The sequence below is a fragment of the Solanum stenotomum genome, chromosome 7, assembly GCF_019186545.1.
Source record: "Solanum stenotomum isolate F172 chromosome 7, ASM1918654v1, whole genome shotgun sequence".
NCBI classification, from domain to species: Eukaryota; Viridiplantae; Streptophyta; class Magnoliopsida; order Solanales; family Solanaceae; genus Solanum; species Solanum stenotomum.
In genome coordinates this window covers 21511400-21523846 of record NC_064288.1, presented here as the reverse complement: position 1 = coordinate 21523846, position 12447 = coordinate 21511400, and positions in this window count along the sequence as shown.

Here is a 12447-nt window from a genome sequence, read left to right as displayed (position 1 = left end):
ATTAATTATGATGGTTTATGGTTAGATTTTTGTGGTATTGATGGTTTTTGATGAAAAATCTCTCTTGGACCCATGGTTTCATTTTTTCCTAAATTGGGAACTAAGATGTGACTTGAATGGTCATGGAAGTTGATAATTGATTATGTTTATGTTGTTAGGATGTTGAATCATGAAATCTCTCTATTCAATGTTGTAATTCTAGAAGTTAGGGTCGATAATGGTTCATGGCCTTGAAGGGCAATTGGCTATGGTTTGTGTATGTTGATGGTGATTCTATATTAGTATGTGATTTACTTGGATAGTAATGATCCTATATCTAATGTTGTGGTATTGATGTAAGATCCTTCTTCCCTCTACCCTAAACACTTGATTATGTATGAAGTATGTATGTATGTTTATCATGATCTTGTTGGGTTGATTGAAAATGAGTATGTGATTACTCACATGCAAATGTTTCAAGAGTGAAAGGAGCATTCTCACTTAAGAAACCTATGAGCTATTATGATGATATGTTTACATGAGTGTCTAATACAATCTTTTATGAATATAAACTTAAGTAAAGACTTGGTATCACTTTTAAAGGGAATTATGCGTAGCACCAAGTGGATGTGATAATGAGATAAGGGCCTTTACGTTTAGCATGTACGGCTTCCCACGCTTGTCGTCTCATGGGATGGAAACCTTTTAAGCTAGTAGTCCAGGTTTCTAGTAGCAATCCCCAATTCCCATAACTATGTGCCCACATCGGTCTTAGCTAGTGGATCCACCTAGAAGATATTATGAAAGTTCTACCTTAGGCAGGTAGGACACCTCTTTCCGGTGTGGGGGTAGAACACCAAATTCCATGTCCCTCAAATGGTCTATGTTGGTTAATGCAATTCTTCCCTAATGGTATGAAAATGAACTATGGTAAAAACATGGACTTTAATTATGACTTCTTAAGGAGTCCTTCTTAGTATGAGTGAGGGTATGGGACTTCACTTATGCAATGCACAAGTAGACTCTAAGAGGGGTTGGGGTAAGGTTCTCTTATGATTATGATGTTATGATGACTTATGAACTATGTATGAAAAGATATAAGTATAAATGACTTCTCTCTTATGTATGTTAGCTATGGTTATGGTAAAGCATGATATGTATGTTGTTGATGGCCTAAATGTGATACTTAGCATTTGATAGGGTTATGGGACCTTACCTTTGCATTGCACTAGTAAGGCTTTGGGTTATTTTACGTTGGTTTGATTTATGTTTCTTCATAAGTGTGCATAATGGTTTTTAAACTAGATAAAGGGACGTTTTCAACTAAATGTCCCTTTTATGTATATTTTAAGGTTTTTATGCATGGATTCCATACTTAGTACAATTCATTGTGCTAACCCATATTTTAACTTTACTATGAGTGTAGTTCCGGTCGTTGAGACTACTACTTCTTCAAGTGAAGCTTGGGTCGACTGTTCCCTAGGCTTGGTGAGTCCTCAAGTTCGAGGACAAGATGTTATTGATTATATTTTCTAGTTTACCTTCTATGTTCTAGACTATATTGTATTTCCTATTTTTGGAGAATTTAATTATGTAAAGGGCTTAAACCCTATTTGTACTCTTATGTTATAGATAGTAATTGAGACAAGTCTAGTTCCTATTTTCGTTATGAAAAGAAGTTGACTTCTATTGTAAAAGTTTCAAATTTTTCCACATTATTCTATGTCTTTATGTGATGATTGAGCTAAGGGCTTGTATGCGACCCTTAGGCATCAATTACGCCATGTTACTCCTAGGGAATAACCCCGGGTAATGAAAAACTTGGTATCAGAGCATAAGGTTTTGTGATAATTTTAGGGTTGATGTCTTATGAACCACGTCTAGTAGAGTCTTGTTCATGAGTGTGAAGCGCGCCACACTTATGAATGAGAGGCTATAAGATATTTAGGAACTTTCACTTCTTTCACTATTCTTTAGTCGTGCTTTAGAGTCGTAACTCTATGAATGTCCTTTTCCTAACCATTTTCTTGTGCATATAATAATATGAATACAAGAAGAGTGGTCGTAAGAAGAGTGGAAGAGGAGATTGCTAATGATGAGGGAGTTTCTCCCCAAGGTCCTCAAGGACCTCAAGATCCTCAAGCTCCTAATAATAAAGGGGCTATGACCAATTTGGAGATAAGGACAGCTCTCCAAACCTTGACTCATGCTCTAACGGCTCAAGTCACTAGGGATGCTAGAGTCCAAGTGAACCCCAATGCAAGCACAACCACTTCTAGGATAAGGGATTTCACAAGGATGAATCCCCCTACATTATTGATGAGTAAAATTGGACTCTTTTAGGGCTTTATTTTAATAGAAATAGTGTCCTTGAATGCTTGTTTTTATCTCAATATCTGATTAAAATGCTGAAGTTTCATGTATTTGAAGTTTTAGTGGAAGTATTGACACTTAGACGCAAAACGGAGCAAATGGGCTGAAAAGAACAAGAAATGGAATCCTGCGGATCACCGAGTTTAACTTGGCGAGTCACCAAAACGACATGAACTGCCCTTCGTTCCAGTACGCGAAGCCTTGAAGGAAGTGGATCAAAAGGCGAGGAAAGGAACAGTCGGTGAGTCGCCGATCAGTTCCGCGAAGCAGTACTTTACCACCCAATGAACCAGAATGCGAGGATGCTAAAGGCAAGACACTGAAGGCGATGACCTGACCAAAAGGTGGATCGCCGAGTTCATCGGCGATCTCGACTAATGTTGCCGAACAATCCTCCGCAACACAATCTGTGAAAACTATAAATACTAGTTAGAATTGTAGTCTTAGGAGAATTTTGGCAGTGGAACAATTATTATTGTTATTTTCACTTTAGAACAGACTTTAGCTGATATTTTTCTCTCAAGTTTGGAGAGGGTTTTGTGGAGACTTGAAGAAAAGAATTCTTCTTCCCCAAGTTGGAAGTGGGTCTTCTCTATTCATTTTCCTTTGCTAAATTTAAGGTTTAATTTCTTATACCCAGTTGATTTCATTATCATGTTAGGTATAATTTCTTATTTCTTGATGTGTGGCTAAAAACCCCCATTCTTGGGGTGTGATTTAGCAAATACGGGTTGATATTCTTGTTGGGTCTTGCTTGCTGATAGGTTAGATGTATTTTAATGGTGATTTCACCTAGTGGTTGTAGTTTAATCTAAAGGGTTTGTAGTTGCAAATACCAAGCCACCCATGTGTTTTCGGCTTGCCCGAGAGGGAGGTTGCGAAACCAAAACCACTAGACTGATGGCTTAATGAGTGGGTTGACATGAGGTTCAGCCCGAGAGGGTGAGCCCTAGTCCCATATCCTAACACTCAGCTCAAGAGAGTGAGTTGGGTAAGGCGTAGGCTGGTCTTCATGCGGCAAATGGGTGTCCTAGAGGAATGCATTTGAAACGGGGTAAGTTGCCCGAGAGGGAACTTTTTTCCATTTAAAGCTTAGCCTAGTCACTATTGTCATGCAAATTTCCTATTGAAAGCATGTACCGAACAATTTATCTCAACTTGTATTGCGGTCACATCCCAAGAGCATTTCCCCATACTTGATTTTCGTGTTTATTTTGTTGTTTTATCACTTGTTACAAAACCTCCATTTGATATTTGACACTTTCGTGTCACCCCCTTTTATTTACTATGTTTTTGTTCATTAATATCTTTAGCTACGACTACTTAGAATGTAAATTCTATTTTTCTATCAATTCTCAAAACCGCTCCCTTGGGACATGACCCCAACCCTTGATTGGGTTAATATATTATCACGATCGTAGATACTCATACCGTAGGATAGTGTCGTTGGTAACTATAAGCAGCAAAATGGCTCCGCTGCCGGGGAGTGGTTTTATGTGAGAATTTTCATTCTAATAAAATTGTTGTTGTTGTTAGTAATAGTTTACTCACCTAATTTTTAGTTTTGTCTAATGTTTGCGTGTTGAGGCAGGACAATGAGTATACATGATAGAGAAGGTGGACCAATGGAGCACCTTCCAGCAGAGGTGATGAGGCTCAGGGATCACATCCTAAATTTCAAGCACCTCGAAGGAGAACCCTTTCATGAGTCGTGGTTGCGGTTTAAAACACTATTGATGCAATTCCCAACTCATCAAATACCCGATTTAGTTCTACTGGAATGCTTCTACAGGGGTCTAAGTCCCGAAAATAGAGAAATAATGAACCAACTCATGCCAAGTGGACGTGAGAAATATCCCTATGAGACCGCAGCCAAATTCCTTGACCTTGCATCTAAAACCAACAAGGATGGAGAGAAGGACCATCAATTGACCATTTTGTTGGGTCAAATGAATAGCTTGACCCAAAATGTTGAAGAACTGGAAGTGATGTCCAAAGGCAAGAGCAAGTACAATCATCTACGGAGCAAGGAAGATGCATGGACATTGAAAATAGACGTATCAACGATACGTTATTAACCATCCTCCAAAAGCTGAATGAGCAAGACAAAGTACTAGAGGAAATTAGAGAAAATGTCGAAACGCTAAATCAGATGAGTGGCTCTCATTCTAGGTCTATTCAGGTAATCGAAACTCTCTTTAATCTTGCACTACCTCAGCTTCATCTGTATAAACAAGCGGGATCACCTAGTTACACTAGGTGTAACACCAAAAAGCTGGTTTGAGCATTGACTTGCGTTGTGCCACGACGTTAACTAAGGCCTTGTTTGGGAGGCAACCCAAAACCAATTACTTGTTTTTTTTTATTTTCTTGATAAAATAATGGTGTTTTGTTTGAACAGGTTAAAGCTAGGGAAGTTCTTGAAAAGATATATGAAAGCGAGCAACAAGTTTAGTTGGCGGGTCGCTAACAAGTTCGGCGAACTAAAATGCTTCCGCGGTCTGATCGAAGGCATCCTCAAATGGGCTTTTCTAAAGCTCAGCGATCTAGAAAAATTACTAGTGCATCGCCAACCATGTTGGCGATCTCGATAGAGACCGCCGTTGGGATCCCTACATAAACCAAAGGTCCTGCTAACTTCGGCAAAGAAATTAGACATTCGGTGTGTCACCGAATGACTAGGCGAACTCGACTAACATCGCTGAACGGGCAAGAACTGGACGGTTTTTGTAGGCCACAGGTTTAAAAGTCCTATTTCACTCACTTTCTCTCATTCCTTCATCCTACCAAACTCACACCTAAACCTTAGTTTTATATTTATTGCACTTTTGGAATATTGTGGTTTATTGATTTGTGTTCGGATTTGGATTGCATTGCTACCTGGCACTTCGTTAGCATCTATTCGGCATCTAAGGTTGGTAGTTTGAACATCACGTTTAAAAATATTATAATTGTACTCATTTGCATAATGATGAAAGTGTTAAACCTCCGCTGAGTCTCTGAGTTACTGGAATTACATGTATTTTCTATCATAATGTGGTACCTAGTGCATTTTTCGAGGAGTTCCCACTTAGCTATACGTTGAGTTGGATTGTTATTGATGGGAATAGAAGTTTCTATGTGTCTTCATTGAAATTGAGTTATGTGCGCATAAGCTATATTGTCTGGGGTTGCTAGGTGAGAGTAGAAATGATGGGTCGATAATGGACAGGTTAAGATGATAGGCGAGGTGATCGAATTCTGCCGAACTGCTCAGCGGTTCGCCTACCAGCTCCATTTCACTCTTAATTATGCATTTTATGTACTGATTGAACTGTAACCCTCGGCGGTCAGTTTGGTTCGCATAACACACCGGGCGGCTCGCCGAAAGAGCCCCTGTTCGCCTTTTGCCCACCCCTTTTATATCATGGGTACATCAATTTACGCATATAGAAACACCAGTTTTGCTCTTATTTGAATTACTATTTAACTTATCCTTGAAGTGGTTGCAGAAATGGCTAGACCAAAAGTTACAAGAAGAGATGACCCACCCAGGCATGTAAGAGCACGAGAATTTAGAAAAGAGGAAAAAGAGTCGAGATGGCCAGGCAAAGAAAGTACACCAAGGAAGCTAGGGAAAAGAGATGAATTCCTTTTGATCTTAATGTCCACCCATGTGATCGGAGCTTAGTTAATGCAATACATGCCTTCAGAGCAACTCAGGAGATAGATTAGATGATTGCAGCAAATCTTGCTGCAGAGGCTAAGGCAAAGGCAAACAGTGGAGACCAAAATGACAATGCTCCAGGGACCATTGTTTTACTTCAGAAAGATGCACCGACACTGATGCCCAGACAGATGGAGCGACTGCTTAAACAGGATCCCCTCTTTACCTCCCTCTCTATTTTTCTTTATTTGACCTTTTGGATACTTATTACTTGCATTTGAGGACAAACGTTTTTTACTTGTAGTGGGGTGAGGCCCACACTTTTTGTGTTGACATACATGTTTTGTTCTGTATATATTTGGGTTGTTTGCTTTAATTTGTGTTTTAAATGCTGCTTGTTTGTGGATGTTTGAGCTTATGGCTCCTGTTGTTTTATTTTGATCCTTTCGAAAAAGTTTTGCCACCTCTTGTGTTGAAAGTCGCTATTCTTTTGCAAAAATTTAAGTCTCAGTTTCGATCAATACCGATGACTTGAATAGTGCTCCCAATTGAACAAACATAAATGCATGGCTACGACGAGGCCAAATGAAGTTACATAGACAATATGTGCACATTTTGCATCTCGTTGTGACTAGCCATTTATCGGATTGATTTTCTTATGAGGACTATTGCACGCTAGCGAACGTGTCTAGTCTTATTTGACTGAAGTATAGATGCCTTGTGTGATTAGTTTACTTTGAACCATGCATGAATAAACCTAGAATTTGCCCGGTTAGTCTGATTGATTTACAAAGGTGTACTCTTGAGATGATCTTAGGCAATTTTAAAGAGTGTGAGCCAATTTGACATATACCTCTTTTTGTGACCTACTTGTGAGTGTGTGAAACTCTTTTGAACACCTTTGAGCCTTACCTTTCTTTGGAAGAACCTTGATAAACCCTAGACCTTATTTGATCCGCTACCTATAATCCTCTTGATTTGTGGTTTAGCGAATAGCCAACTTAGGCCAAAAGCCTAAGTTGGGGGTGTGGTGAAAGGAAAAAGGAGAAGTCAAGAAGTGCAAGAAAAGTCCCCCTTAACCCATGGTATTGCATAAAAATGGAACCCCTTCAAAAAAATAAAAAAATATATATGAAATGTGGAATAAAGTACGAAGGGAATCAGGTTTCAAGCAATCCATGGAGGAGAATAAAACAAAAAAGGGTGACTTAGAAGCACTAGAAAAGGAATTGATAAAGGAAAAGAAGGAAATGCCTTGAGAATGCCACAACTCACGAGGAAAAAGTCACTAAGCCTAAATGATCATACCTTTGCACTCAGCCCCGTTAAAAGCCTTAGTAAGACCTTTTTTTATCTTGAGTAAGCTGGATCAAAAGTCAATTGGAAAATAAAGGTAAACCTATGGGTAAAAACATGCATTGTGTTCCTTTTTTTGAGTGTGAGAGTTGTATCTGATTCCCGATCTTAAATTGACTCATAACTGTGTGTGAATATGGAATCATTCTTTGTGCGAGAGCATTTAGATATTTTTGTTGATCTCGAACTTGCACAAGTAGCAAGTATTGCGAGCGTGAGAATCTTTGGTGATGGTGTGTCACAATTTGAATCTTTGAGGAAACAGTTGATCCTTGCATAGGTAAATTGAGTCTTGTTGTGTGCATTCATGATTTAGTCTTGTGTAGCACTATTTGAGGCACCCTTTTTGAACGGCTGAACTTGAGTTTGCTTGAAGTTTAAGTTGGGGGTGTTGATGAGTCCACAAATTGGACTCATTTAGAGCTTTATTTTAATGGAAATAGTGTCCTTGAATGCTTGTTTTATCTTAATACCTTATTAAATGCTGAAGTTTCAGGTATTTGAAGTTTTAGTGAAAGCATGGACTCTTACGCGCAAAACGGAGCAAATAGGGCTGAAAATAACAAGAAATAGAATCCTGCGGATTGCCGAGTTTAACTTGGCGAGTCGCCAAAATGACATGAACCGCCCTTTGTTCCAGTACGCGAAGCCTTGAAGGAAGTGGATCAAAAGGTGAGGAAAGGAGCAGTTGGCGAGTCGCCGATCAGTTCCGTGAAGCAGTACTGTATCGCCCAATGATCTAGAATGCGAGGATGCTAAAGGCAAGACACTGAAAGTGATCTAACCAAAAGGTGGATCATCGAGTTCATCGGCGATCTCGACTAATGTTGCCGAACAATCCTCCGTAGCACAATCTGTGAAAACTATAAATACTAGTTAGAATTGTAGTCTTAGGAGAATTTTGGCAGTGGAATAATTATTATTATTATTTTCACTTTAGAATAGACTTTAGGTGATATTTTTCTCTCAAGTTTGAAGAGGGTTTTGTGGAGACTTGAAGAAAGGAGTTCTTCTTCCCCAAGTTAGAAGTGGGTCTTCTCTATTCATTTTCCTTTGCTAAATTTAAGGTTTAATTTCTTATACCCAGTTGATTTCATTATCATGTTAGGTATAATTTCTTATTTCTTGATGTGTGGCTAAAAACTCCCATTCTTGGGGTGTGATTTAGCAAATATGGGTTGATATTCTTGTTGGGTCTTGCTTGCTGATAGGTTAGATGTATTTTAATGGTGATTTCACCTAGTAATTGTGGTTTAATCTAAAGGGTTTGTAGTTGCAAATACAAAGCCACCCATGTGTTTTCGGCTTGCCCGAGAAGGAGGTCGTGAAACCAAAACCACTAGACTGATAGCCTAAGAAGTGGGTCGACATGAGGTTCACCCCGAGAGGGTGAGCCCTAGTCCCATATCCTAACACTCAGCTCGAGAGAGTGAGTGGGGTAAGGCGTAGGCTGGTCTTCATGCGGCAAATCGGTTTCTGAGAGGAACGCATTTGAAACGGGGTAAGTTGCCCGAGAGGGAACTTATTTCCATTTAAAGCTCAGCCTAGTCACTATTGTCTTGCAAATTTCCTATTGAAAGCATGTACCCAACAATTTATCTCAACTTGTATTGAGGTCACATCCCAAGAACCTTTCCCTATACTTGATTTTCTTGTTTATTTTGTTGTTTTATCACTTGTTACAAAACCCCCATTTGATATTTGACACTTTCGTGTCACCCCCTTTTATTTACTATGTTTTTGTTCGTTAATATCTTTAGCTACGACTAGTTGGAATGTAAATTCTATTTTTCTATCTACTCTCAAAACCGCTCCCTTGGGACACGACCCTAACCCTTGGTTGGGTTACTATATTATCGATGATCGTAGACACTCATACAGTAGGATAGTGTCGTTGGTCACGATAAGCATCAATTATGTGGCTCCAAAGTGGATAAAGACCCACAAAGGCTTATTGAGGAGGTGTTCAAGGTGCTAGATGTTATGTGAGTGTCCCCAAAAGAGAAGGCAGAACTAGTCGCCTATCAGTTGAAAGACATGGCTCAAGTGTGGCATGAGCAATGGAAGGAAGAGAGATCTATAAGAGCGGGACCGGTTGATTGGGGGTGTTCAAGACGGCCTTCCTTGATAGGTTTTTCCCCCTCGAGTTGAGGGAGAGAAAGATGCAAGAATTCATCAACCTCTGCCATGGAGGTATGAGTGTGAAGGAATATAGCCTATAGTTCACCCAATTGTCTAAGTATGCCCCAACCTTGGTGGTGGACTCTAGGGCTAAAATGAACAAATTTGTTATGGGGATATCCAACCTAGTGGTGAATGAATGTCGGTCAACGATGCTTATTCCAAGCATGAACATCTCACGTATTATCATTCATGCCAAGCAAATTAAGGAACAAAAGCTCAAGCAAGTGAGTAGAGAAGTGAAGAGGCCAAGAGTCGATGATGGAAATTCGTCTAAGAGTAGATTTGAGGTTCAAAGCAAACAAAGGTTCAAGAAGAGGTTTTCTAATCAAGGCACCTCTAGAACTTTTAAGGTCAACAAAGAGAGGGTGCCTACTCCTAAGACACAAGGTGGTAGTGGTAGTGGTTCTTATGTTGATAGATCTACTTGTGCAAAGTGTGGCAAAAAGCATGATGGCAAGTGCCTTGTGGGCACGAATGGGTATTTTAGTTGTGGAAAAAGTGGGCATATGAAAAGGGATTGTCCTATGCTAAAGGTTCAAGGGAGAGAGGGCAACCAAGTCCCTCCTAGTGGTTCTAGTTCCGATGCTCCCAAGAAGAATCACTTCTATGCTCTCCAATCTAGAAGTGATCAAGAGGGTTCTCCGGACGTTGTTATCGGTCTGTTGCAAGTATTTTCCATTAATGTTTATGCATTGTTAGACCCCGGTGCCACTTTATCATTTGTTACACCTCTAGTGGCTATGAAATTTGATGTACTCCCAATAAAGTTAGAGGAACCTTTTTTGGTTTCTACCCCAATAGGTGACTCGGTTGTAGCTAAAAGAGTTTATAGGGATTGTTCTATTTCTTTATCTCATAGAGTCATTTTGGTTGATTTGGTAGAATTAGATATGTTGGAATTTGATGTCATATTGGGGATGGATTGGTTGCATGCTTGTTTTGCTTCCATTGATTGTAGAACAAGGGTAGTAAAGTTTCAATTTCCAAATGTACCCGTTTTAGAATGGAAAGGGGCAAATTCTGTTCCTAGAGGTCGTTTTGTTTCATATCTAAAAGCTAGAAAAATGATTTCTAAGGGGTGTATCTACCATATTGTGAGAGTTAAGGACATTGATTCTGAGACTCCTCCTTTAGAGTCGGTCCACGTTAAGGCTGGCAAACGGACAGGACCGGGTCAACAGGACCGGTTTTATCGGAACCGGATTTCGTTACCGGAACCGGGTCTTACCGGAACCGGTTTTACTGGAAATTTCCAAAGGTTCCGTCCGGTCCCTTAGTTACCGGATTGGAACCGGTTTGGACCGGACCGGAACCGGTTCTTACCGGATCATTTTGTACCGGTAATTTTTTTTTATTTTTTTATTAACTTTAATTATTATATAATATTATATTATTAAAAAACTTCAATTTAAAACTTTAAACTTTAAAGTTTCAATTGAATTTAAGTTTAAACTTTAAACTTAAAGTTTAAAATTGACTTTAAATTTTAAAGTTTATAACTTTATATTGAATTTAAAGTTTAAAATTGACTTTAAAGTTTAAAGTTTAAAGTTTATATTGAATTTAAAGTTTAAATCTTAAAATTCAATTTTATATTAAAGTTTAAACTTTAAACTAATATTAAAATAGTTGAAAATTAAATTTCTAAAATGACTTGGATTAAATATAAGAGACTATTTTAAAAGAAAACCAAGGCGAATAGCCATATATTTATTCAAATAAATAAATTGTACAATACAAATATTAGAAAGAGACAAAGAGTACATAATCTAGGTATTGAATATTAATTATTGTACTAACAATTGAAACTCTTTTTAAAATCTTTTCGTAACTTTTGTATCATTTCAAAAGAAACATTTTTTGGAACTTGTATTTGTCGTTCTTCTTCCGTTGCTTCCATACCATCATCACTATTATCACCAAATATTTCATCTATTTCGTCTTCTATTTGGCTATTTAATTGTGGTAGTCCGGTATTTCTTCTTTCGGCATTGACCCAATCTCGAAACAACACCGATATTTCCAAACTATCTTTTGCTAATGAATATCGATGATCTCCAATCATAAATCTCGCCGCACTAAAGGCTTGCTCCGAAGCGACCGATGATGCTTGAATCGCTAGCACATCTCGAACAATCCTAGCAAGGGTCGAAAATTGATTTTCACGATTCTTCCACCATACTAATATTGGAGCTTGAAGTTGTCCTTCTTCATGCCTAATCTTTTCTCATGCCTGATTGAAATATAAATCAAAATCATTATTAGTAGATGATTCAAGCTCAAGATAATCATCCATCCAATCATCCGTATCATCGCTTCTAGGTTTACAAGATGGAGGTTCAACTATTGGAATATTTTTTTCCATAGATTTATATGTATTATATAACTCTCTAGCTTTTATATATATGTTACTTTTACAATCTTCAACAATAGGAGTTTCATCATCTCTAATTTCTAAATTTGCATAAATCTTTTCAACCATTCTTTCAACACCTTTTAATTTGTAATTTGGGTTGAAAGTAGTAGCAGTCAAATAGATTTGAGGAATAGGAAAAAAATATTGAGATAAGTGGTTAAAACACACCTAAACTATACCTTTTTTTTGAGTTTCATACCCAAACTATTGAAAGTGTGAGAAACACACCTAAACTATTTCACTTTAGTTTGAAAAACACACCTCAAATAAAATATGATAGTGTGTGTATTACACTCTCTCAATTTATTTTTTTTAAATGCCACATAGATTGCCACATGGAAACAAATTCCACCATGTCAAAAGACTAAAGTTTAACCTTCAACGTGTAGAAGCATCTTTCTCTGTTTCTCAGCAAATTAAAGCATTACTTGGTTTCTGTGTTTCTATACTATACAAACTAGAGCCGATCAATTTTTTACTTCGAGCTACTAAA